The sequence below is a fragment of the Triturus cristatus genome, chromosome 6, assembly GCF_964204655.1.
Source record: "Triturus cristatus chromosome 6, aTriCri1.1, whole genome shotgun sequence".
Taxonomy (NCBI): Eukaryota; Metazoa; Chordata; class Amphibia; order Caudata; family Salamandridae; genus Triturus; species Triturus cristatus.
Genome location: NC_140589.1, coordinates 1,656,400,811 through 1,656,428,213, shown reverse-complemented (window position 1 = coordinate 1,656,428,213; position 27,403 = coordinate 1,656,400,811). Strand labels below are relative to the sequence as shown.

The 27,403-nt window shown below is 43.6% G+C and overlaps 1 protein-coding gene across 10 annotated transcripts in view; it reads left to right on the top strand.

Moving 5' to 3' along the window:
* EML4 (EMAP like 4) overlaps positions 1 to 27,403 on the top strand; it is a 677,127-nt gene that overhangs the window by 426,368 nt on the left and 223,356 nt on the right. The window lies entirely within an intron of this gene.

Below are 27,403 nucleotides of genomic sequence, written 5' to 3'. Positions count from 1 at the left end.
TCCGGCCAAGCGTCTCCCTTAGGCCGCGTAGACTGAAATGCTTGTTGCCTTTCCTCTCTTACAGTTTCAGATGTTAGAGAAAGTGATGGATTGCTGCCCACGGGGTGCATTCTCCATGCTGTAATAAAGGATGCTTAAGCATTTGTCTCCCATTGTAAGTCATTACTGTGTCAAATAAATCTACTTCTCACTTGTTTGCCTTGAATGGCTGAAGATCACTTGACATTCTGTAACCTGTTTCATAGTGGACCAGTCACCTGGCTAGCCCGTCTTCCACATCCTCACAGGTTTCTTTTTTTACTCATTATTTAATTAAGATTTGGAACAAAGGGCAGAAATGTTACCTGGGTCGGTGAAAATGCCAGACCAGAGCTGTGGCTCTAACGTGTACCTGTTGGTGACCCCATGGAAACGCTCATAGGATCAGCGCTACTTGCGGTGGGTATGAAGAGGCGGGTATTAGATGGGTGTATGTGGTACAACTGTCTCCGGGAAGACCAAGGATGATTATCGGTTACAATCTTCGACTATACACAACAAATCACGGAGCTGTAAAGTCAAACGGAGGCTGTTCGTCATAAAATAAAATAATCACCTCTGACTGCGGTTCCACTTTTTGGTGATAATGTTTTCCATCACTTGTGGGATTTGCCTGATTCAGTTCTTGAACACAATACAGTATTGGGCAAGAAGCAGAAAGCTCCTAATTTCTGAGGAGTGCATGCATGGTAGGGCTGCACTGCATTTTAGTTTTGTTATTACAGATTATGCTGCACCCTTGTCACTCAGTGCCACAACTGACCATTTTTTCGTTTCCCTGTGATCCTGGCCGTGCAGCTCCCGCTTAATCTGTTTGTAAGTTGCTTCGACCCTATGCTCTGGTGAACGCACAGCCCTTGCTCCTCTTACAATTTACAAACATTTTGTAGTGCTTCCCTGATTGCAACTGTGGCTGTTATAGCTTAGATGTACCGGATAGTTTCTTGAAATTTAGATGATGGTAATTGTAGGGTGACCTTGAAGTAAAGTAGACCAGTTTTTTTACAGGTTGAGTTTTCTTTGTTTACGGGTCGGCCAGTGGCCGTTTATTCTCGCTTTATGATGGATCCTTTTCCTATTGCCTTTGCATAGGAAACAATTGCCATCTGTGCTGTGGGAAAGAGAAGCCGTCCAGTGTATTGTAACAAGGAAGCTGAATTTGTATGCTGGCTTCCCCTCTTGCAAGAAAATATATTTTCGGCCTGTGCCGGAGATCCCTTACTGGCAAATTCGGATATACATATGAAAGGGCAATCCATATCATAACAAGCATTGCCATTATTACTTTGAAAAGCCTGTGGATCGCAATGCGCCCAGGCAAGGTAGATTAGAACCTTCTTTAATCGGCACCTGGGGATCTGGAGCAGCAACAAGTGAATGGCATGGTGGAGCTCCTCAGAAATGTTTGTGTGTGGAGAGGAGTGTGTTTTCCTGAAATTTTTCAGAATGTAAATATCCATCCTGAGAGCTAGTATTACACGCATCTCACCCCTACATTAAAAATAACAGCTCATCTCTTAATGATAATTCATTTAGGGTTTACAGGGTCATGAACTGCACCCAATTTTACCTAACTGTGAGTAATGTGACTTAATTTTTTCATCATTTATTCTGGTCAGCAGTCACTACCGCGTGTTTTTTTTCTACGGTTCTAAGTGTTTCCACGCTCGAATGCTTAATTGCATAGCCAACAAATAAATATGTTGTTAAATTATGATTGTATCCGGGTTCAAAAATTCGAGATCGGGGAGATAGTAAGAGTGAATGAGACAAAAGTAAAGGATCTACTTTGTTGGGACGAGGATGTCCCCTGGAAGGTAAATGTTTACACCTGTCCTAAGTTCCAGACTACATGTGAAACTGGTATCCTGGCTTCGTTTGCCTCTGGCACCATGCAAATGTAGCGTGGACACAGGGTCTTTGGCCTATTCCTGTTAATGTGACGCTCAGAACCTGTCTGTCCTGCAGGTGAGCACCAGCCATGCCCTCAGGTATAGGACTACTGTCCATTCCTCAGAGGTCCCTCAAGTGGTGGCGGCAGCATAATACGTTTTTGTGAATCTGTAGTATGACCAGACCCTTTTCTCTGTATCAGGAGAGAGTACGGTCTACTGACTGCTCTAAAGTTCCGATTTATGTGAGCCCCCTCTACCCCCAGATCCTTTTCCTGATATTCCATGTGCGTCGAGTGAATGAGTGTCTGTGCAGTGAATGTGTAGCACATGTACGGTCGTAGGACTGTGTGTGTGGTGGGAGCCTTAAGTACTGGGACCAGCAGAATCTCTGGTTTAGCATGGCATTAGATGGAGAGTGGAAACGCTCCCCCAGACAGTGAAAGTGCAAGGAAACACTTGGGAGCCTATTGACTTCATTCATGTGGCTGGAGGATGGGCGCCCAGGAAACAGGGCTGCCCATTGAAATTCAGAAAGGTGCCTAGAGGCAGAGCGCTGCCGATTAGTTGTTCCTAAGCACTGTCATTTTGTAAGTTGTAGGAATGAGGGGTGGGGCTTAAGTTGATTTTTTCAAGGTAAGGAAGTTTAGAGGCAGGGAGAGGATGTGGTGATGCCGCCAGAGCTGCTGACTCGAGAGCTGAGGATCCAGGTTCAAATCTTGGCGTCTACTCAACATCCCGTGATTCTGGGCAGATCACTTAATCTTCCTGTGCCGATGAACCATGCATGGATGCCCTCACGGGTGATAAGCCGTGCTATAAAGATCTACAAACTTACTAACTTCTACAGAAGGAACAGACAGGGTGCCTAGAAGCCTTCCTGCCTGTTGATAGAGGAAAGGAGCGTTCATGGCCCAGAAGGAGGAGAGACTTCCCAGTAGGAGAAGCCCAATGTGTTTTAGAGTGAGGAACAAATAAAAAGGAGCGAGTTACCGGTGTTCTAAAGAGCAGTTTCGGTTGTTTTTTGCTGTGAACTACACCAATACTTTGAAGTACCAGCCTTGTTGTGCCATTTGAACCCCTGCTATCTGCCCAAAAAGCAGGTGCTACTGCATCCAATGTCTGCATTGAAGATTCCTCGCTATTGCCAATGCGGAGGAGCTGAATGGCCCAGAGTCTGCAGATTCTAAAGATGGCCGCCTGCTGAAGACCGGCCTGGAGGCCTCACCTGCCCCAGTCAAGAACCCATTTGCTCCCAGCCTGGGAGACAGCTACTGCCAAGGCCGAGTGCTGCTGTGTGAGCCTGCAACAATGATTCCGCCCAGCGGTCAAGTTCCTGTGAGGACTTCTTTGCAGGCTGCACAGTACAAGAGCTACCACCACAGGGTCAGGATCACTGAATGTACCGCCAGAAATGCAAGGGTGACGCAGGTAACAACAGGGCCTCGCCGTGCGTAGAACAAGACCCAGAAGGCAGAAGAATCCTGAGGTACGTCGGGAGTGAACTCAGATTGGTGAAAACTATTTGAACTGATTTGCACATCAAGATGTGGTAAGTTTGAGTGAACTTTGCCTAATGCATGCTTTTACCCTTGCTGTACATTGGAGGCTGTTGACATTAGGATGCTCTGTAGCAGGTCAAGACCACTGAAGGGGCTTAGTGTCTCAGTGACGATAGCTCAGAGGATTACAATCCTACAACCGAGAATTCTAATTTTACATTGTGGCCTTTAATTTTGTTGAGAGATTTAACTTTTAACTGCAAGATAAGCACCGGCCTGTACAATGCGTCGTTGCACCTTTTGGTTGACAGTTGAGGTCCCATCTCTTGTGCTGACTCCCCTCCCACCTCCCAAACTACCTTCCTGAGAGTTGTTTGACTGCTCGCCCCCATGAGTCAAGTCTCGAAAGCAGTGCTTAATTTGTAACAAAATAAGTGACAGGGCCCTTCTCAGGAAGCTGCCAACACAGCTACTAACCATCACAGCCTCCAAGTGTGACAATTTAGACTTTTCAAGTTCCCCAAAGCAATATGAATGGCTTGGGCGACAGTTACTAATAATTTTTAATGTATATCTCTAAATTAGACGAACTGCACCATCATGTGGCAGACTGTCACAAGAGCCGGTGTTGACTATTAAGTGGCGGTGCTGGGCACCGGAAACCACCGGCACAAATTAAGATTTGCCTGAAAGGGTGTACTCCCATTCGAATCTCACATACATTAATTTGAACACGTTTGGATTTGTCCATGTGAGTAGTAGGCGGTACATGAAGGGTTCAGTAGGAGCAAAGGGTGTTAGGAATAAAGGTACAGTAAAGACCAGTATTCTGACAGATGAAAAAGCGTTTTTAAGATTAGAAACACATTTTCTTTCTTGGCGGTCTTGTGTTTGCAAAAGTTCATACCGCAGAAAAAGAGACATGATTGTGAAAAAGCAATCATTTTCCTGGGTCTATTTCAGTTTTTCAGTGGCTGTCTGACAGGATAAGTCTTTGCACAGACACCAGATGGCTTTCAGCATGATGAAAGTATCAATTTTCCCTAACAGCTTTGAAAATATAGCACAGAAGTTAAAATTTGATGAATATTTTCAAACGTATCTAGTGACCGCTTGTGAATTGCAGAACTAGTCAGAGGCCCTTCGCAGGTCAAACAAAAATGAATTCTTTGAAAGGTGGAAAGTTTTTTTACCCCTCAATTTTACCGTACAGTTTTGAAAAAAAAAAAAGTCTGGTTAGGGACAGTTAGGGCCTGATTTCGGTTGACGGGATATGCTTTGCAAACTGGAAAGGACGACGATGCAGTCTTACGTTTTTTTTAATGTATTTATTTATAATCATCACTGGTTAAAGGTACAATATGACAATAGCTTAAATAACATTTTATCCACATAATTTCAAAATTGTGATAACTTTAAATATTACTATAATTCATATAATCTCCCCAAAGCTAAAAAAAGAAATTTCCTTTATGATTTCTAGGTGCAATTATCTCACTACGTTTTAAAACCCGGCTAATCCTCTATAATACATAAATAGTGTCTCCCTTAAAGTTTAAAATTCACTTTACCAATTTGAATATCGCACTAGAATCTAAAGCCGACCAAATACCCCTTATCTCTCTTAACCAAGAACGGTCCATAATCCTCGCCCAAAATTTTGAGACATTTTATCACTGTACCTATTCTTTGGGAGTTAAGTTTTTCCTTGTGTTAAAAATCGGTCATTTTATGTTCCCAATGGCAAAAAATAGCTGATTCGGTCATTTTCCATTTTTGAAGAGTAAGGGACTTAGCCACTAAAGATGCAATAAATTCAAACTGTTTTTGTCGAATTGTTTAATTACCACTGGCTATTCCGAAAAAAGCAGCCAAAGGGTTGGGACTATCCAAATCTGCAATTTTCTATTTAGCCACTGAAATGTCTTGTTCCAAAATTCTGATTAAAATTGGGCAAGTAAAGCAAATATGCATCCAATCTCCTCTTTGGTGGCAACATCTAAAACACCGTCCAGACATTGATGGAATCGTTTTTTAGCGACCTGGGGTGTAATAGAGCTGTAACTTGCAAAAGAAGGTCAACTTCGAAAGTTGGCCCCTCTGATGGGTTTATATGACCATTCATTACATGTTATGCATAACAGGGCATCTATTCTGCAACCTGTGGAGTCCTGTATCCTTTGAAGGGTGCTTGGAATTATCTACCGATAAAGTTGTTGTTGAAGTATCTGGTACCAATTCCCTACCCCCGTTGTCTCTCACATAGAATGCTTAGCTAATTATTATTGAAAGCGTACCATTTGGGAGTTGTAGCTTCCCTACTAAATTACGTAGTTGGATAAAGGAAAAGAAAAACTAGGACAGGAGCTCTGGTCTACCTGATTTTAGTTGGTCCCAAGGTGTCACCTTCCCCTATATCAACAGGTCCCTCCGCTGGTGAACTCCAGCTTTTTCCCAACTACTTATATTCCGTTCACCCAACTGAACACCTAATCGGTCGCATTGTTTCATTCGGATAGCAGGGTGAAGTGGATAAAAACCGGTATACCTCCTTTATTAGAGCAAATCTATGAAGCATTACATGCAGGACCTTGTGTCTACTCCATTTGGGCAGCTTTTGGATTTTTATAAATGGTACTAACAATATTGTTTTCTGCTAGCATTCGCCGCAGATAAAAATTGCCTTCTTGTCCCTGAGGAACGACTGCACGTCCGCACAAATCCATAAAAGTGCCTTGAAAGTATTCTTTAATATGGGACAAACCAAGGCCACCATCCTCCGTAGACAGTTGCAAGATTTCTAATTTGGTGCGAGGTTTCTTGCCAGCCCATAAACATTTACTCTGAATCTGATTGATCTCAATGGAATAGCTTTGGGGGACTTTGATTATCACATTTGAAAAAAGAAAAGTAAAAAGAGGAAGTATCATCATTTTAATTAATGCGGTTCTCCCTATAATGGAAAGTGGTAACGATTGCCAACTATTTAAAATATTGTCGGCTTTGGCAAGTGTCGATACATCGTTAAATTGAAAAAGATGCAAGAAGTCGTGCAACACAAAAACTCCCAGATATCTGATCGGAGCAGATCTACAGACCTGTGTTCGCAAGTCCATCGGAAGGACCTAATCAGAGCAATTGAACAGCAGAATTTCGACTTGGTGTGATTTTATCCTCTAGCCCCCTAGGTCTGATAAAGTTTTCATTTTATTGAAAGTTCTGGTGATATTCTGTATTTCTGCTTCCAAATACAAAATTAGGTTGTCAGCAAATAGCATAAATTTTGGTGCCCCATGCAGTGGCGTAACGAAACTTGAGGGGGCCCCCGTGCAAAGTACATTGGGGGGCCCCATGGTCTGGACCCAGTCAGGAGCTCTCAAGCCCGGGGCCTGACGTCCATGCACAGTGCCGGAGGGGGCCGCCCCGCGGTTGCTAATGTTATGCTACTGCACAGGGACAGAGGCATGTATTTCTGATCCACCTGTAATATTATTCATTTTCATAAATGCTTTAGATTGAGGATCCCTGTAATGTGGTATTTTTGCCACATATTGTTTCCCAAAATCCATTGGGGCATACCATAAATCTTCCTTGACTTTGTCTTTCAGTCTAATCTGGATTTTACAAATGTTTCTAGTGCAAAGCGCTTCAAAATGCAGTGTTTGATTCTACTTTGTCCCTAAAGATCTTGGGAGAACCCCAAACCTTACTTCAAAACATTGATTAGATCGTATTTCTTTTCACAAATTTTGCAGTTTCATTGTGCACCTAAAAAAGTATTTGCGATTGCCACAGATTTCCCTAGAATGCAACTGAGGGACAGCAGGACACAAAATCTTCTATAAGTTGTTTAAACTCCATCCAGTTTTGACCAAACACACTGGACAATTGTGCTTACAAATTCACCATTATCACAAAATAGGTAAAACAATAACAGGCCACTATCCAAAATAATAAAATGCTTTACACATGTATTATCGTTCTATGTTGTTAACTGTTTTAAAAAATCCAAGCTGAGAATCTCCCTTCCATCTCCTCCTGACCCCCCCTTTAATTTGGTGTTGCTGGCGGCTGTGCTCCCCAGAAACCTACAGTCCTGGCTACGGGCATGCACGGAACCTTGAGGCCTCGGTATCTCATGCGTCTCCTAACCTGGCTTCTTGAACCCTCTGTCAATCCACTTCTGTCTAAAGCTTGAAGCCCCCACTGTACTTCTCCAAGCCAGAAACCTCCCACTTGCAATGCAAAGGGCCCTCCATACCCCATGCCTAACTCCAGGCTAGTCTTTGACTCTGCTCTGCACGTCACTAGATGTGCTCCTCAACGCTACGCATGTCCCATCATTACACTGCATAAGTTACTTAAAACAGAGAACATCTACCTTATTTATACACACCTTATGCAAAACGAGCTCATAATTCTTGGGGCTGAGTTTACATTTGCATTTCTTGTCCGAAATAAAAACATCTGCTATGGGCAATTAAGATACTGGAAGCTCCAGCTATGCTGTAATAGGCGTCACACATTGCAAGTGACTTCAAAGCAAATGGAGAGGCGGCGGGCGCTTGTGGAGCACAGTACACACACGTGCATAGTCAGATGCACAAAATTGCATACAGAATAACTGACTATTCATTGCCTCAAACCAGAAATTGCCAGCCTCCAATGACTGACACCCATGCCTCATGCAAAATTAACCACTACGTCTCATGCAGATTTAACCACCCGTTTAACATCAGACTGCTTAATTAGTTGTATGTATGTATATAATTCTGAATGCTTCTCTATTTACCTTACAGAGCGGCTGGAGAAGGATTTCAAACTTTCCTCATATTATTATAAATCCAATACTACAAACAATTTACGCAGACAGACATAGTTGCCTCTAAAGCAGCTAACCTACATGTGCCGGGACATGGGGTTGGAAGAAGGGCTGCATAGACTAGGCTATCTGATGCTTGATATTTAGTTTTACAAATGGGGCCACTTAAGCATTGTTGCTCTTCGGGTGGACGGGTTTTAACACCTCCTTCTGCAGTAAAACACCTGAAGTTCCACTGAGTAGTTAGTGTGAAACCCGAGCAGTGGTTAATGGCTTGTGGATGTTGTGGTGCACATTGCTAGTACGTGTGCGCAGGAGCGTAACTAAAACTAACTGGTCTAAAATCTAGTCGGTGAGTGTTCATTGCTAAGGGGGACCCTGGAGCGAGGGTCCCCCCCCGCACTGCTGGGGACTTTGCTGCGGGGGCCTTTGTTACGCCCATGGCCCCATGCACGGGTGCGCTAATTTGTAGCTCCTGTCGTGTCTGTGAAGCGAGCAGTTCAGTATATAATGCAAATACGACTGGGGACATAGGGCTCCCTTGACGAGTGCCCCGCCGAATCTCTACTGACCCTGCCACATGAGAGTTTATTATTATTTTTGCTTCCGCCTCGTCATATAATTTCTGTAAAAGATTGATGAAGCTCAGAGGAATCCTAAATCTCAACAAAATGGAAAGCAAAATATCCCAGTGAACTAAATTTAATGCTTTTTCAGCGTCTTTCATAGACTGCTGCTTTTATCTCATTCACTGAAAAATAATCTAGGGCTTCAATTAAAAAATGTGTTTTTTTGGTAATGGTTACTGTTAAGTTTGTGAATTTAATACTTTGTGTGACTCTTGTGTATTTTACTGATGGACATGAATTGCAGCATTATCAATTGTTTGCTTATTTTATTTTCATTGAATAAACTTCACAAACTGCTAAATCTCACAGCAAAAGAAAAACTCAGATGCTAAGCAAGTGGCGAGAGAAAAGTAGAAAAAAAGCAGAGATCATTACATGCAAGCACATAGAAGTGGTATGTTTGAATTCCACTTACTTCCACAGGGTATAACTCACTCAGAGCCGTACCCGTTCCACCCATTTTCCACAAATTGTCCTCTATTCAGTTTACTCTTTTAGAAATGCCTAAATCTCCTTGCCCCAAATCCCCAACGGCCAAAAACATTAATATTTTCACAGCCTCTACTTGTATAAAGGAATAGTTCTTCCCTCAGTGTTCCACCCTCTGTCTCACTGGATGTGTGTGAGGCCTATATATTTAGGCATTCAAGTCCTTCTTTAGGGTCGGGGGAACCCTGTGAGACCCTTGAATTGCACGACTCGGGTGTCAGAAAGGGATTCGTCAGTCTCCATAGAAGACTCCCTCTTTTCTTTATTGCTTCCCTCAGGATAATTTCTTTAGTTCAGCTGATCGTAACTCCATCACAACGGTCCCACAGACCTCATCCCTGGGGTCTGTGTTGCTCTCAGGTCGTCTGGAGGTTTTAGGGTCGCACCATTTTGAAGGCGGGTGTCCACCTCCACCTGGGTTTTCTCAACCCCCTCCACCTTTTCTGTTTGGCTCTTTATCTTTGCCTCTACTACCTGCAAAACGTGGTCTGTCAGAGAGCGCAAATCTGTGATTTTAGCCGTGCTCTGTCCCTTCTACATCTGGCCTCTGCAGGGTATTCCTCGTCTGTCCTTTTCACTGTGAGAGTCTCGACATTTTAAATAATTCATCTTGATTACTTTCTTCTTCCTGGTATCCTAGTGAAACAGTGATACCACTGTTTAGCATAGCTGCCCCTAAAGGGTGGCTCCACACAGCAAGCCCCGGTATTTGTTGCGGTCACCGGCAAACTCCTTCTTCCAGGCCAACCTTATTGACTTCACTCCACCTGCAACTGGCCCTGGCCCTGCATCATTCATGGAGCGTGATACTCTGTGCCAAGAGGCTTCTCTGCCCTGGTACTGCTGTTTTTGTGTGTTTTTTAATCACACTAACTCACCCCTTCGATAAAAGGGTACCAACTGGTGCCCTCGTTTGGTATGTGCCCTCGGGACGGGGAGATTGTGCTGCTCAGGAGTCTGGGTCATCGGGCACAAACCTTTTTCCCTCATCTATCCCTCCACTATCCTTCTCAAACCAAATAACTGACTAATATCCACCACTCAAATTACTTTCATATTCCACTATACCAATTCACCACTAATCCTTTATGGGTTCCGGAGTAGCGTGCTACTCGCCGAAAAAAGTGCTTCAACACCCCATCAGGGGGTAACAAGCGCTATATTAATGCAAACCTTTTTCCCTCGTCTATCCCTCCGCTATCCTTCTGAATCCAAATAACTGATTAACGTATCCACCACTCAAATTACTTTCATATTTCACTATACTAATTCAACACTAATGGGTTCCGAAGTAGCGTGCTACTCGCCAAAAAAGCGCTTCAACGCCTCGTCAGGGGTAGTAAGCGCTATATAAATGCAATTACAATACAATACACATTTGAATGCCAAAAGTGCTGCATGGGGTGGGGAGTAGGGGTCAGCGCCATCCCTCTGCTCTCTGGTGCAACTGTCCTCTGGGACCAGGAATGGATACAATACCATGCAGCCTGGAGAAGAGGAGAGCTTATCCGGCGCTCTCCAATATCATGGCCATCTTGGGCCTGGGGGAGTCTGTGCCCAACTCGAACTATTTTGGTTAACAATCAACAGAATTGCACTGGCTTGACTGCGAATTTAGGACCAAGACTTTTGTTTTCCGAGTGTAGAAAACGATTATCCTGAGTTAATCGAGCAAACGTGCATTGCAGGTGATGTAACTGTTCAAGTTCCCACGTAAAGTGCACACCGCAGATATTGAGTGCATTTCTGTGCTTCCGCTGAAACTCGGGGCAGCAGCTTAAAAATACCCCAATGATCCTGGCCAGGAGAGGGTGGTAAACCATTCTAATTCCAGTCCTTGAATATTTAGGCAAAGGGTTTATTTGGGAAGTTTGCCATCATTTGGTCAAACTGGTGGGGGCAGGGGGGGCTGCTAGTGTGACATGCTTTCCTATGCACAACGGAGGTTGGGGTGCGTTGACTGATGGGGCGCGTGAACTGATGGAACCCGCGGAAGACTGATATTCCAGTGTTCTCTCTTCCTCGTCACTGCCTGACCTCTGGCTTGGAAGAAGCGATTTTCCTTTTTATGGCCTGTGACTCAGCTGATCTCACAGGCTCTGCTTGTGTAAGTGCTGACTGAAGATTCTGTAACGCATGGCTGTTCACTATTGGGTCATGGTCGGCTGATGGGTGCCAAGAGTTCAGAGCAGACATGTGATACGTGTGCACGAATGAAAGGTAACTCTTTAGAGAGGGAATGTTATCTGGCAATGAATGTTCCCTGGTTTTAGTGACTTGAACTATTGTTTCTGATGGCTATTTGTAGATTGTTACCCTCTTGTACTAAATACTTCTAGTCCCTGTGGCCTCTGTAACTGTGTTGTGGACTCGCGCTGATAACTGTGGGGTTCACATTTCATGACTAATACTGTACAGAATGCACCCAGTTTACCACAAACCACTTTTCATTTTCTCTGCATTTATTGCATGCATTCACAGTAACCTTATGCTTGCGGTTCTCCAAAGAACTATTATTTATGACAGTCTGGCTGCTTGAAATGCAATCCAATAATTCGAACAACTTAAGCTGTAATCATTGCTGGTAAGCGTTATTACAGGACACGCTTGTAATAACGCCCCGGTAGCCTTTTGGCTTCACCTTACAGGTAACTAAATGTATGGAGAATAAATACTATAGTTGGCGTCCCAGCTTGGACCTTCCCTGCGGTGTTGTCATCACCTGGTGTGAAGCATTATGGATTGTGGTGGACGCACACCGACATTGCACAACTGTGAGCAGCAAGAAGGTGGGCTAATTACAGTGCCATTTCATTTAGTTTGAGGTTTTTATGCACAAAGAATTTTTATTTAATTTTGTAATCAATTTATTATAAAAGACATAGAACATCTTAAGCAAATGCACAGCAATTAAAAACAATAGTAATAGATGAGTTGAAAACTAGGTTGTATATAGAATTCGTGATTGAGGTCGAACACAAAGTTTAGTAGCGATAACTTATCAAGTTCACCTGTTTCCAAAGTGTGAGTGAGAAGTGTGCAAAAGCCGTAAGGAAACGTGTTGGTCTTTGTGCCAGTACGACCCAGTTTTGAGATAAATGAAACCTGTAATCTGTGGGTGTTGAGGTTGTGCTAGATCTTAATAACATAGAATTAGTCTGCAATTGGTGTCACTCCGTCGCTCCATTTTTAATGCTAATTTAGTGTTAAATGTGTCACGTTGTTGACTATGGCTACTTGTATTGTCAACTTATGGTAAAATACTACATTTATTTGATTTAAGATTGTTGGGAGGACTGCAAAGAATTTTAAACCTGGAAAGTGTCCTTTGGTATTCACTTCTCCCGACTGGCAAAAATGATATTTTACAGTTATTTGAAATAGCAATGCGCCTTGAACTAGGGCTTGCATCATTCACATACAACTTTCAAACGCTGATGCTTGAAAAGGGAACACAAAGAAAACGAAATACTAAGACACTACCCCGCTCATCATCGTACTCGAGATATTTTGTTTTAAAAGTTGAAGTTCCAGAAACGGACAATTAACACATGTTGGCAGCGAGTATGCGTTTGCAACATACATGCATTGCAGGGCTGTGTGCTTTGCATTCCAATCCAGTTGAGTCCTGAGGACTGCAGGGTTGTTTTTTCTTTAGACTTTTTTTTTTAGGTTTGATCTATATGGACTTGTGCCAGGCACAGAGAACATATGGTATTCTATACTTATTTTCTTTTAAGAGCCTCTAGGTCAGGCGCCTTCAGAAATTAGCTTAGTTTGTTCTTGATAATTCAGCAATTGGCTTGAAACATTGCCTGACACATCTTGGGTCAACCCACAAAAGTATTTTAATCTCATTTGTTTTCTGGCAGCTTTTTTGGTGTGTCCTGCCACTTCCATTTGACTGCATGTGGGATTATTTTGCATCACCAATGTGTTGGTGAGGGGCTTGGTAGCACTGTTGATTGCTGACAAAATCATCTGAACAAGCATTGGCAAAGCCAATAGGTATAATAGGTTAGCTTTGTCAAATTATTTAGACGTTGCACAGCAGCGGCTGCGCTGCTGTGCAACAGGGCAGAAAATAGTGCTAGGATGCGCACAAGGGTGGCTGGGTCATGTTGCTGATTTGTTTCTGGACTTTAAGCCATGTTGCACAGCAGCTTGTGCTGCTGTGAAACGTCTAAAGAAATAACAAAAACAAATGTATGTACAACACCACAATCCCTCTATAGTATGTAACAGATTAGAGCTGGCTGCAGAAAAAAGACCACAACAGTATTTCAGATTTTACCAAGAGAAACACCACAATCCGTGCACACCAACAAATGGAGATGTGAAAGTAGATGTCGTGAACATTACAGATGTATATGTGTGTAACACCACAGTCCATGCATAGTAACCGAGGGGAGCTATCAGCAGAGGTATCCACACCAGAATTGAGATGTAACTTGTGCAAAACCGCATGTGTGTACAGAAATCAAAGTGAACTCTGTGCAGGAACAGGACACTAACAACCCAGATGTTAACATGTGCGGCAACGCAATCGTTGTACAGTAACCTAACTGCTGCACATGAATTCCATGTGTGAAAATAGGGAACGCCACAAGTCATGCATAATAGCAGAGCAGAACTTCAGAACGTTAACTATACTAACATTTCAGATGCAAACGTACAGCACTGCTATCCTTGCACAACAGGCGAATGGGACTGCAGAGATGGCCGCAGTCAAGGGGACATGTAAACATTTGTGCAGCTACACTCTCTGTATATTAACCGAGTAGAACTCGGCAGAAGGCTGACAACACAAACATTTCCGATGTAAGCATGTGCACCATGGCCATTGCAACAGCTGGTGTAGGAACAAGCATTTGCAATGCAATAGGTCTCGCAATTGCAAGATTTTGAGCTATTGGCATTATAAATGACAATGCCTTTTATGTGTTTAAAAAAGCCTGCAATAATAAAAGACGTTGTCATTTGCCATGTTAATGGCATGCAACCCTGTCCTCATCTTCACCACAGCTTCAGAGACCAGGCGGCGCGCGCTCATAACTAATATGGTCACATCCCGCGCCTGACGGCCAAAATATGCACATACTTTCAGCATACCGCCAGAACCTCCGAGCGTGAAATACACGGATATTTAAACCGCGCGCCCTCACAGCGCCAAAATGTTCGCAACTGCCTCAGAGTGGCCCGAAATGTTCACACGTGTATGCAAGAATGCCTCAGCCCCAGCAACTCTAAACCAGCAACGTCACAGCCTGTGAGAGCCGAACAGACACACATTGACTAACACCCACACAGACCCAGAGCTGCCCATGTCAAGTTTACAAACACGCCGAGCAGCTCGATCTTGAAATAAACATGGTGCTCTCACTTACACCGACTACTTTCAAATCACCACAGATGGTTAGAAATATTCACTGACACCTCTATATATAGACAATCGGTGTCTACGGAGGCAGGCAAACTACTCACTATTGACACCAAGAAGTGCCGCATGACTCCGAAATGTGCTCCTTTGTGAACACCGAGCACTCCTATTTAGAGCAGACAGATAAGGCTCATATTTACTGCAAATAACGTCACTTACTCAAGGAAAGACACAGAAAACACTGAAACTGACCCGGAAAACAGCTGTCCGCGTCCACCCAAAACACTATCAGAGCCCCAGGGAGTTGCCATGTTGTCAAGCGAAGTGCACAGCAGGTACGTGAGAGAAGCACCCGGGCTAAAGAACGAGGAACGCCGAGAATGCTTCCTTAACCCCTTGGCTGCAGCAGGAATTCCGCCGCAGCGCTGGGGGGGGGTTTGGGGGCAGCGCGGTGGCGCTGTGCTCGTGACGGAACCACTCCGTCACGAGCCACGGTTGAGCTGTGCTCATGACGGAGTGGTTCCGTCACGTCTCCGCCCACTGCGCTAATCGCCCGCACAGGCGGGGAATTAGCGCCGCGTGGGAGGAGCGGCCGCCAACGGCCGCAGCATGACGGAACCACTCCGTCATGAGCACACGGCACCCGTGGCTCATGACGGAGTGGTTCCATCATGAGCAGGGAAGGGGTTAAAAGCGCGAGCAAGTGAAAACAAAATATCCAGGAGAAGTTTGGTAAAGAGCCCGGCTCTAAAATAATAGTCAGTTAGGTTTAGCCAAATAGGCGAAGTCAAATTGATTGATGTAGGCGTTGTAAGCAGACACAACAGCATAGACACTGTCTAAAAGCGACACAGCAACAACAAAAAATAAATACGCCTTACTGTCCCAAAAATGTATATGTTTAGGCAGCTATATAAGGGCCGCATTTGTTGAATTGAACAACGCTGTGAGTGGCGTATTTTAAAATATCACACCACGATGGGAAATACAATTGCAAAAAACGCGCTATGTGTGCTGTATTACTGTGGCACGTTAGTTCTTCTAATGTATACTGCGGTTTAATCTTTTTTAGGTGGTACTGTATGTAAAGTGTCCACTTTGAATGAAACATCGCCGATAAAACTTTGCGGTGAAACACTAAGCCGAGCAACAGATAGTGGCCATTTAGAACACAAACACATGCTCTACTGTAACTGTTACTGGAAACGAATTAAGGGGGCATTGGAGCCAACGAGTTGTGAGTTTATTTTAGTGCCAAAAATGCAGACAAGGAACGCCGAGAATGCTTCCTCAAAAGCGCGATGAAAACAAAATATCCAGTCGGGGTGGATGGGGCCTAATGCTGACAGGGTGTACACCAACCCCGCTTCCAGGGGAGCCGGACACGAAAGCGATGACAATACATCTCGCCAAGGCGAAGCAGCACTTGCGCGCTGCAATGCAGGCAAGACCTAAAAACGACCTCCCTGGTGTTTCACGTGTAAACGTTCAGCACCACGATCCCTGTATAATTAACAGATCAAAATTCTCCTCAAGAAGGTAATCTCTGAAGCAAACCTGTGGAAAATGATGACTGTAGGACAGAAGGGCTACAGGAAGATGCCACTCTATGCAAGTGTAAGAGCCACTACTTCCGCTGTGGTATAAACGAGCGAGAGACACTGCACAAAGCTGGCCACACCTGTTTCACATGTTAACATGTGCAACACCCATCTCTGAATAGTAACCGATTGATAGTCTCTGCAGAAATCCCAACCTCAATGACATTCCATATGCATACAGGCACACTTAGCGAAAAGCAACATGCAAATTTCAGATACTAACACAAACAACCAGGATCCCCTTATAGTTTAGTGCCGTCTGATAAAGAGTGACCACACTAAAGAGTCAGATACATATTTGTGCAACACTGAGAGCCGTGTACAGAGACAGACCAGTTGTGTCTGTAGAAATGTGACAAAATGTGCACTTCGAAAATATAAAGTGCAACAACACGAATTCCATAATGTGAGACCAGTCCTCTGTATCAGAAAGTAATGCACGCTTAAGATGTATACACGTGCAACACCATGGCCACAGTGTAGTAACTGATGCGTCTCACTATATAAATGAATCCAAAAAAAGTAAAAATAAAACAAAAGAGGTCGGGGGGGAGGGGGAAGGCTGGGAAAAGCAACAACAGACGCGGGGCAACACTAGTGAGGTGTGGGGAAGGAGGGAGGGACATGAGACGGACTACAGACATTGACTCTTGAAGAGCGCATGTTCAAAAAGGGAAAAAAAAGTACCTGCAGAAGTCTGCGGCCATTGGATGAATGAAGAAGGAGGTGCTGACCTATCAAAAGGAAGGAAAAGATAGTGATGCGATTGCCACTCAATGGTAAGTAATAGGTGAGCTCTAAGGCAGTTTTTATGTTTTTTTTGTATTCCGCTGCATGCACGCTGTAGGTGAAACCTAAAAAAGAAAGGAATGCTACAAGGATAAAGCAACACTTTAAAAATATTGATGCTTCAGAAATATAGTGTTTGCCTGCACTTTTACCCCAGTGCACAAACAAGCACTGGTAAAACCAGTAGGTCTGATGCTTGTACCTGCTTGCGGGCTTTAGGCATGACAGACAGTATTCTTTGAAGCGCTTTGCTCAGTCAATATGCAGCAAACATTTTAAAATCCAATCCATGCTAGATCATTAAAATAGCAGTTTAGCACCTGAAATGGCAGAGTATTTACAAAAGACATAACCTATTTAAATGTTCAAGATTCCAGTTATTGTAGGCATAATAAATGCTTAGAACAGTTGATCTTACTTTAAAAGTGTTTCTGCTCCTTCATTGCATTGAAATGCTGCTCTGCCAACACGCATGGGCCATTTTTGATCCAAACCATGCTTGTGGTGTCTAAATATTGTAATTGAAAGTGTTTTTCTATTAACGTCTTTACACTTAGTCATTGATTTACATGGTCCCTCCAGTAAATGACACATATTTGTAGGTGGTTTTAGAGAGCGTTGCATTGGGTACACATCAAAGATTACGTATTTATTTTACCAAAGGTTGCATTACATGTCTCCATTAACCCAACAGAGCAATAGTTTCTCATTAACACCCTGAAGCCAGCAGTGTGTTCTTTTACACGAGGAATATTTGCTGAGGCAATGTCGGAGACTGCCAGAGCTTTATGGATTGCAGGCTTCATACACGTCCGTCGTATTCACCGTGCAATACTGCCCCACATTTTATGGCCAAAAATGGAAGAGAGGGCATTTTTAGGAAACTTGGCCATAGTTGGCATTTGTAAGCCTGCTACATGGGCTTGTGCACACACAAACATTATTCTGCTGATTCATGTGCCAGAGAGTCCTTATTTGAACAAATAGTTCTGAAAACCTTGTTTAACTTTGCTCTTCCACTTTGCACCTTCCACCATGTTAAAGAGCGTTCTGGTTTACAGTTCTTTGTTGCAGATTCACTTGTGAGCCTCCTTTGTCCAGTGGAGTACAATGATGTATTGTAGCACAAGGACACATACATATATAAGATGGGGGGGAGGGGGGGGAAGCAATCATCTGTAGCTGGTTCTCTCTCTGTGCCTTGTGGGCTTCAGGTGCTTGATCATATGAGCTCTACCTGAATCCTCCAATGGACATTGAGTATAAATAGAAGGTCCCAGGAAGGGATCCCCTCTCAGCGCCCTAATTTCTATCATGATGTTTGTATGTTAATTTATGGAGCTGATTGAATAACATAACCTGGACGATGGTTCTGCTTACAACTCAGTGTCCATGAGCAAGCACTTCTACAGGCACTGCGGTCATTTAGCGAAGTCAAGACTTTGCACCATGAGCAGGGAGAAATGTTACAGTAGTTTGTCCTTTAGTTTAAAATGCTGTTGCATCTCTGGGACATACTCACATATTGTAGCTAAAGTGTATGCTTCTTTTATGGAGGGGCTGCGGTGGAATCATTTTCCACTTAACTTAACCTTTACTGCAGGAACACGTGCCAAAGAGGCGATTTACTTATAATCTGAGTGCAGTATAACCGGCATGCGTGCAAATCAAAGCACCGATTAAATGGATGGAGACTGTCATTCCCAGCCTCCAGAGGAACAGACCCATGCTGCTAAATGTTTTAATAATGGCTGCCTTTGATGATGGCATGAAGAGCCCATTTCTCCCAGCATTCTTGTCAAAATGTTGAATATAGTGATATTACATGCACTCACAACTGGTGCTAAAATTTAGAGATCTGTTGCGTTGACCGTAAAAGTGGTGGTCTAAAATGTTGCACATTAGTGAATAATTGGGATGTGCATTAGCACATCACAATCTGAAGTGAAGCCGGTGTTAGCCGTAGCATATTTCCACTTATAAGAATGACCCAGTGGGCACTGCCAAACATGCCGCGAGGACACTTACCCTAAATAAGCTCAATGAATGTTTCTTGCAATCTCAGTTCTTCTGTTACTGAAATGAGGACAACTCTTATTTTTGTCGTTGGTGTTGACAGTGAACTCTTTTTTAGGCCTCTCTTGTTAAACAGCATATGTGGTCTGTTAGCGAAAAGATTTGGGGCCCACCCATTGCTTACCATTGGTTGTCATTATTGTCACTGCTGTTCTCTTGCTTTTTGCTCATCGACTTGTGTGGGTTTAACGTTCTCTACTTGTTTGTCCCTCCCTTGCAGCATGGACATATTACTTGTGTCCTTCCACTGCTCACTTTTGAAGCACTGCCAAAGACTTTCACAAATGCATATTGTTTTCCAGGTGTCCCCCTCATGTACCGCTCTTCTCCCTCACCTCCGCTTCACTCCGTGTTGCCCTCTTGCTGTGTGCTTTTTCCAGCCCCCTCTGTATATTGCTCACCCTCGTGTGATTCTGCCCGTGTGGCTTCCTCCTACCCCCACGTATTGGTTTCTAACCCTCCTGCACCTCAAAAAAAAAAACGCATTTTCTGCGACTTTTTAAAATGTTAGTTTCCGAGCCAACTCTGATCGATAAATAAAAAGAAGAAAAATAAAGCGCCCTTTTCATTTTGCAGTGCGTGCAAAATGACATGGGTGCACGCGACATGGCACAATTTATTCTTAGGGTTCTCTTTTTTTAGCTGAGCTGCCCAGCATAGGGATACTCTACAGCATCGCTAAAAACCATTGTCCATGCCAATAGGTCCCAAAGGTGAAATCTATTGTCTTGACAATGCTTATTAGGTCTAAGTTTAGCCAAGACCTTTTTGATTTTACTAAAATGATATGGAAAATATCCTTACTTACAGGGGTTTGAGCCAGTCATCTTCATCCATTAGCCTGTCACTGTGATTTACGCTTGACTATTCCAACCCATCGAAAGTACCTGGCAGATGAGGTATTTATACCTTATTCTCGCCTCTGACCGCTCACTCCTGTGGCCTCCTGCACAGCTTTCCCTCTTTAACATAAAGCCCAATGCTTGAATGGTTTGCTTTTGAACTTAGTTATTATTAGAGCTACGCCTCCACAGACCATGGTAGGAGACTGGCATCGATGAGTAAATATTATATCACATCGTGTATTATTGTTAAGGCTTTAGCACCTGGGGTGTAAACAAATACCGCTTACGGATGGAACAGTATCTAGCTGAAAATATATTAATATATATAATCTCTCTCCCTCATGTTTCACCTGCACTAGAGATGCTCTTTGCCGGGCTGTGTACTTCAAGTGTGTGTCTACCACACACTTAAAGAAAAAATGTCCAGGCGTATAATTTGAGGACTCTGCGGTCCGGAGGTCACGTTTGGTTCTACAATATTTTGAATGTTTTAATGAGCAACAATTAAAGTTTAAGAATACATTTGGAGACGAATACATTCACCCCGCGACTACAGCCAGGGATTTTTTCAAGTATTTTATTGCAGTGTCTAAATTGCATCAGTACTTTCTGTTCTGCAGCAAATATCAACAAATGAAGGACTTTCTGCAAATTATTGGAAGCAGATGTCTGTCCACATATTTGGCAACATAATTTTTCCAACCTCAGACGAAGGGAACAAATTCCTTGCATTGTCAAAAAACCAGGGTCTCATAAAACTGGCACACTGGGTTTTTGACATATGTGTAAGTGAAATGCATTATGGAGTGAAATACTGCTAAAAGCAGCTCTCGATTTCCCTAACAAGATCTATACGATAGCTCCATAGTGGTGGAAGTTAGTTGGTCTACAGAAGCAGATCGTTTCTAAATATCGGCTTGATAGATATGTTATTTATGGGTTTAAGTGTATACATATTTGCAGTTAGTTGTCTTTGTACATACAGTGCAGTGTTCACGCTTTTCAATGGCCGTTGGCGTTTGTAGGCCTGGTGAAGTGATGGTCCAGGCAGGAGGTTGCCAAATTGGGTGGAATACATTTCATGCCCATTAATCTTAACAGGTGTTTGTGTTACTACCTGGAGTGTAAATGTGTAGTTTGAAAACCTCTCTAGTGTGTATTTTGTGCTTCGATTTGCTCAGCTTCGTGGTAACTCATGTGGCACTGCTGTTATTGTGTGCTCCGCATCCCACTCCTGGCTCATAGCGTCTGGTTTTGAGTTGTTCCATTGATATCTCAATGGGGAACAGAAGAGTGGGCTCTCTGTTCTTATTGGATACTGTCAATGTAAGCAAAGCTCACAGAGGATGGATGTGTTTAGACCCAGTGGTTTGCTTGAGCGATTTTCTATCGGTGCGCCAGGTCCTTGTACTCATTGGTGGAGTTCTTACTAACGTTGTGTGAAGTACACATTAGACGCACGTTCCTTCTTGTCTTGCTGAGTGAGACGCCCGACTACTTCAGTTGACAATCCTGGTGCGGTGCTGCAATGAAGTATTTCTAGTATGGCGGACATGGTGCAGAGAGAACTAGTGTGTAATGGCTGACGTATTATGTTGAAATATGTGTTTATAAGATATAGGGTGACCAGATGATGTGGAGGCTTGTGTTGGTGAAAATTAGTGGTGAGGACTGATGGGGTGTTACAGTGTAATGTGATGAGAGAACTGTGTTTGTGTAGGGTCTGGTGGGGAGTTGGGTAGTGTAGTATCTCGGGGTTTACTTCTATTTCAAATTGTATTTTAGTGTTTTTGTGTGGTTATTTAAGTTGCTCGGTTGGATGCTGTAAGACTTTGTGATGATAAAGGGTGTGCTCCGAAATTGTCATGCCATGCCCGGTTATGTTGTCTTGTCTGAGTTGCTGTAATGTAGTGATTTGTGTGACATAGTGTGAAGTGTGTGCTTTTAGACAGTACTCGGCAGTCTTGAGTGGTATCTTGGAATATGGTATGGAGAGATGCTGTCTTGTTGTGTTTGATGTATGTGTGTGGTGCAGTAAGATCTATAGAACACAATTTTAATTCAATGGTAGAAGTATAGCGAGTAAAGTTTGACAATTGGGAGATGGGCCCATGGCGGTACTGCTAAAACAGCTAACAATTAATGGGTTTGCCAAGGAGAAAGGCAAAGAAATGTTTGCATGTTCTTTTAATTGCATTTAAGTTATATACATGGCTATCGATTATTCCAAATTATGATGGTTCTGCAGATGTCTGTAGTGAGACAGGACTGACTGTTTAAAGCATGCTAAAATGAATTACTCCCCTCAAAGGTACCTCCCCTTCACCATATGCAAATACTTAGGCAGAATAGCTTCACTGAAACTCTCCTGAGACTGTCCACATTGTTCATCTCTATAGTGGAAAATTAGTAATACATACTTGAAAAATGAAAAGTTGAGAGTACTGCTCAGCAGAAAAGACTGCCTGCTTGTGCAGTACATGCTAAACTTAGACTAGCGGCTCTGAACCACTTGACCTTTGTCTAATCCCACTGAAGCATTACTGGACTCTGGGAACCCCCACTGAGTCCTTACAGGAAATCGGGGAATCAAGCCCTAGCAATTTCAAGGATTCGAACCTCAAAATAATGCATAAAAAGACAGATACGAGTCTACATTAGACAAATACACGAATAATGAAATATTTTGATAAACAGAGAATAATCTAAAATTTATTTTTAATGAGAAGGTGGAGCTCTTATTAAAAATAAAACTTCTAGCATATCACATTGTCGTTTTGGCATCTAACACATGCTCTCTTGTTGGCGTGTACTTGCCCTCCCCCCACAAATCAATATAAGGATATCCATGTCATTTTTAGTCTCCAGTTTCAAATTCCTTCTCATTTTTTGCTTCCTTGCATGCTTCAATAATCTGCTAATATTATTACATTTTTAAACCATCACAGACACCCTGAGTAGGTATCTTGGACCACCAGGGCCCTGCGGGTTGCAGGAAATGAGCCTCTGATTTCGACTGTGATAAAAGCACGGATTCATCCAAAGGATGCACCGTCCCTTCACTTCTTGCAGAGACCACCATTATCTGGTTATTTTGTAGAGATGGCATATCCCTTATTAAGGCTGCCTGCCTGTTCCCTACGTGTGACGCGCACAGTGCCAGGATGCTTCCTTCGAAGCAGCTGTTCGTGCTTTACAAGTACCACCAATTCATTCATCCAGAGTGGGAATTTAACTCTTTCGTTGAAATGCCTGCTCATCCACCCTGTGATAATTCAGGTCCGTGCTGAAGTGATCCAGGTGTGGCTTTTCCGCATACTTCTGTGTACCCCACCTGCTAGCTAGCTGGTGTCAATCTTTGTGTGTTTTGTCTGCTTTCTGTTCAAATACATTTATAGGCCAAGACCTACTCCATATCAACTTCCACTTTCTCACACTCAAAATAACTCTTAACATTTTTCTGAAGAGCAGGGAAAACGCTTCCTAGAATTTGTGGCAATAGTATTCCATTTTCTCCGCGAGGGATTCTCTTCGTGCTGCAGTCTTCGGGCGCATGAAGCTGCGCTCCGCTGCAATCCGGGTGTAGATTCTAATCCAATACCTCACTGTTGCAGGTAGTGAAGTCACCCAGTGTTAAATGTTGAAAAGTCCAGAAATAATATTTGAAGGTAATGAGCAAAGCACTTTAGTGGCCTGTTATTGCTCCCTGAAGCACTAGCCCTAAATTAAAATGGTATGAGAAGTCCAGCTATTCTAGAACTGGGTTTGCCCTACTATGGTTGAATGTGTAATGTCAGGGCAGTAGCATAAGCGGTCTGGAAAAATATCCCTGCTGCGCCACAGCATGCTTCCTTTGATTGGCTTCAGGGCAGCCATGTTCATTATTGTTAGTTTGGTGTAGGGTCTTTTTACCCCCCAGAAAGACTGTGGCCCCTATGGTCCTTCTTTGTCTAGGACCATCAAGAGTGGGGTTTGGAGGGATGCATGATGATCACTGTGTTTGGGGTAAGATCTCACCTCATGCTCTAATGCTGTTGAGATCTCCCAGCTGTAGGCTCTGTCTGTTGCCCCCTGGTGGCTGCCTCCTTCACGTCCATTGTACAAGTGGCTGTCAGCATCTCTTACTACCACAGTCCTCGTGGGGTGACTGCCAAAAGAGCTACTGTTGCAGTGGACATCACTAGAATACTTATGGGTTCTAGTTCTGTTGTATCGGGCTGAGTGTTTTTGTGTGTTTGACAGTCGTGTGTTGTCTTCGATTTGCAAACGCCAATCACATTTCGACGAATCCTGCGCCAGAATAGACCATACCTACACTCTGCGTGAAATTATGACCCTGTTGTCGCCCACCGTGCTTCAACCTGCCCCTTCGTCCTTCCCCCTGCATTTTCTCATTCTTACTGCTTTTGCTCTCGCCACCCTCCCACCCCCCGCTTTTTTCAAGTATCTTGACACACTGGTCACTCTGTCAACCTCACCCTACAGGTCTGCCCCCACATCCTTTTCCCCTCTTAGCCTCTCCCCTTCCCCTCTTAGCCCCTCCCTTGCGTTCCCCGGGGCAGTCTCCCTTTCCTCCCCTTGCTCGTCCCTTCTCCCTGCATTACCCGTTCTCCCGCCTCCTCTTCTGGTGCGGGGGTGATGTTTCAAGGTGAAGCTTTGCACTTTTGCTGCTACTGTTCTGTGTTGTGAGGAGGGCTGGTATGCTGCTGTACCTGATGTGCAAATATTTATTTGTATGGAAAGGGAATCTAAACACTGCTAACTAGTGTGTGTTTGCGCATGAGTAATGCTTGGATCATTGCTTTCCCTGCTCTGTTCATTTTGTGCGTGTGAGAGGTTGACTTGTTGCTGACAGTGCTGCATCTGTGTCTGTTTTAGGCTGCTGCTTACCTTTTTGTGCCTGTTGTGTGTCTTGGTTAAGAATTCCTTCTACTATTATCGAACCTAAATGATTGGCCTTGTCAGTGCTTGTAGTTAACCAGAGACACATTCCCAAACAGCCAAAGGGAGACGCAAGGTATGACAGCAGGTAATTAAAATCCTATCCTGGTTGGGAGAAGAACTGTGCTTGCTGATTTAGAATGAGAATTCAGATTGACTTACGTGGCACATCTAAATCTGAGCATTTTGGAGAATATATGTGTGCATGCATATGCTTCAACTATGAGTATCGTACATACCTGGGTGGGGGTGGACGCTTCAGAGTTCGATCTGCTGGCTGCATGAAAATGAGGTTGGAGGGCTTGTGTTGGGTTCTTTTTTAATACCACCTTAGAGCAAAATATTAATCGTCATTGATCTGTATTGTTTGCTTCTCCGTTACCAAGACCTGAAACAGGCGAGTTCTGATGCTTGGAGTTGGTAGGATGTTCCATGCAGAAGGCCACGTTGCACTCGTTTCCTGGGCGTGACCAGGCACACAGGTCCATTTTAAGGTTGTTACAGAATGTGCATGTGTGCGACTGTTTCTAAGGAAACTGAAAGGATTACCGAGCTCATTCTTCACTGTACTCTGGATCAATCCAAGGAAACTGAAAGGATTACCGAGCTCATTCTTCACTGTACTCTGGATCAATCTAAGGAAACTGAAAGGATTACCGAGCTCATTCTTCACTGTACTCGGGATCAATCTAAGGAAACTAAAAGGATTACCGAGCTCATTCTTCACTGTACTCTGGATCACAGGGGGTCATTGATGCCTTTTGACTTTGTCTTACGACACATACTATATTGGGTTGCATGTTTGGTACGTGTTGGCAGATGCGGACACCCCATTTAATCGCATCTGGATTTTCGTTGTTGAAACTGAGCGCTCTGGTTCTTTCAGTCAATTCTAAAGGTACAAGTTGGGCATTTGTAATTCCTGGATGTCACGCTATCTCTTGAGGATTCGAACATGTGGCTTACACGAACTGCCCGTCACACTCCTCGATCAAAGATCAGCCTATAATCACTACCGCATTAATGCGGAGACAAGCTAGCCGTTGTTACTGCCCATCACCCGCTCTGTGTGCAATGGATGAAAGAACTAAGACATAGTAAGTAGTAAAATCCAGCACCCTTCTGTTCTTTACAACAATTCTTCCTGATAGGACAGTAATCTTCATTTTCACTCCGCCCTACTAAGCTGCTCTTGGAATGCTATGATTTCTGTGTTTCATGCTCTCTGTTTCTGGCTTTGCTTTTGGGTACTTTTGTGTAACACCTAAACGTGTGTTCATGTGATGCCAACTTCCTCTTGGAATGAGTATTCCTAATTGAAATGGCTTCTTAAAAGAGGTCTATTTATGGCAACGTGCCCTGTTGTTATGGTTTTTCCTTAGTGGCTCCCTCATTCAGGCTCTGTGTGCTCTTGACTTCTTTTTGGGGTGTACCTCATTCTTGGTGGAAACAAGCCTGTTGAACTTGTGTTTTTCACAAGTCCAGTCTGTCTCCAGGTATCTGACATGACACTTGCATCCGCACTGTCGCTTCACATGTTATGGGAAATAGATTATGAGCCCCTAAAGTTTCCGGATGTCTTCACAAGATATTCTCCTTATGAACCCCAGATTTTGCAGCACAATAGGAACTTTGTGTTTAACATAGATCTGTGTGCGTGGAAGCGACACCCTTGCGCTTTCTTCTAATGTTAATGAGTTTAATCAGTTCCTGCTAAGAGCCTCTGAGAGACAATGCATCCTGCCTGTCTGCTGCTCCTGATGGGAGCTTTGGGCCTTCAATAGTCTCCGGCTCGGTGGATTTATTTGATTGATTAAAAATGAGTGGAGCTTTTGAAAAGGGTTATGTGCTATTTTGGTTGACCACAAAAAAGTCCTTGAGCCAGCAAAGTGCAGAGAATCTGCAGAAGAGGCAGTTCTCCGTCCTCCGCTGAAGGCGGCGAGGCTTGGCCGCGCCACTTTTTCAATCCGAACCCATTTCCATCCGGCCAAATGCATTTTTGGGATTTGTTCGCAGCCCATTTGATTTAAGTTCTTTACACAATGAATCCAACTGTCCACAGGTGATGTGGTTTATTTCAGGACATACACCGCAGTGCAGCAACGCTAATGCAACACTTAAGCTAGTTAAAGACATCTGAGCAGCCACGTTGGTGCAACACAATCCCCTGGTCCTTTACAGGCTCTCACTTCTTTTATACGAGCCTCCATTGCGGTTACAGACAAGAAGTTAAGATATGTACTCATTGTTAATAATATATGCTTTTTGCGTTTTAATTGTGCTTTTTGGATTGCTTTACAAGGGCAATAAATACATTTCAAAAGATGTGGCAAAGGGCTTCACTGCGCTTGACTTAATACTTCAGACACCCTGTACCTGATGCCTTTCTTAATTTTAT